Source organism: Mastomys coucha, unplaced genomic scaffold (assembly GCF_008632895.1).
Source record: "Mastomys coucha isolate ucsf_1 unplaced genomic scaffold, UCSF_Mcou_1 pScaffold21, whole genome shotgun sequence".
Classification (NCBI taxonomy): domain Eukaryota; kingdom Metazoa; phylum Chordata; class Mammalia; order Rodentia; family Muridae; genus Mastomys; species Mastomys coucha.
Window position 1 is genome coordinate 75,361,242 of NW_022196904.1, and position 1,093 is coordinate 75,362,334.

A 1,093-nucleotide genomic window follows, 5' to 3' on the forward strand; every position below is an offset into this window, starting at 1 on the left:
CTCTCTCTCTCTCTCTCTCTCTCTCTCTCTCTCTCTCTCTATCTCTCTCTCTCTCTCTCTCTCTGCACGTGTATGTGTATTTCCTCTCATTTCTTGACCTCTTCGGCTTCTTCAGTTTCTCCCTCCCTATTATCTTTTTATCTAGTACTGGTTTTCCCCCCTTAGGTCTTTGTAAATATTAAGCAGCTAAGCACATTTTATGCAACTGAGGTATGTAAACTTAACTCATACTTTTTTATAAATAAAGACTAATTATCAAGACTACTATATGATATGTTAGTCTTGTTTTATTTGTCAAAAACAATCATAATAAGCTCAGTAAGTAATTTTCATGGTTTTATCATGGTTTTTAGTCCACTTAATGAGAAATGAATACAGAAAAGTGCAGAAAAGAAAAACTAAAGATATATACATAAATAAAATGCAAGATTTTCACCTAGACTATAGTTTCAGCCTTGCCTTTGATTTTATCAGATGTCTATGGGTTTGAGGAACAAAGAAGTTGGAACAATTTAATGATCTTTTGATGTTAACTCTTTTCATAACTAGTTACACTAGGAAAACTATAACAGCAATAAAGATGCTGTATTTACTAAGATCACTAAAATGCCCAATGGATATCTAAGGCTTGACCTATTTTTCCATTATTTCCTTTATTTTTGATTGTTTAAAACTTTGAGACAAATTGTTACTCAGCTCTACTGTCTACCATGCTATCTACCTTAAGCCACTAATGATCTCTCTTCAAGGATGAAGAAATGCTAAATTAACTAAGATTTTTCCAATTTTATTAACTGCTGTCTTTTACATCATTTATTCCAACTACAAAGGGCTATCAAGAAGTCTTTATTAACTGCTATAACCCATGAATGAACAGTTGAAGTGTGTCTGCAGAGGACTGACTCACTAATGACGCTGACCCTCTAATAAGATGTGATCATCAAATAGGGAACAAATTTTACTTCCTGAGAACAACCCACAAACCACAAGGAACTCAAGAAGAAGGAAGACCAAATGGTGGACTTTGCATTCCTTCTTAAAAGGGGGAACCAAATACCCATGGAAGGAGTTGCAGAGATTAACTATGGAACAG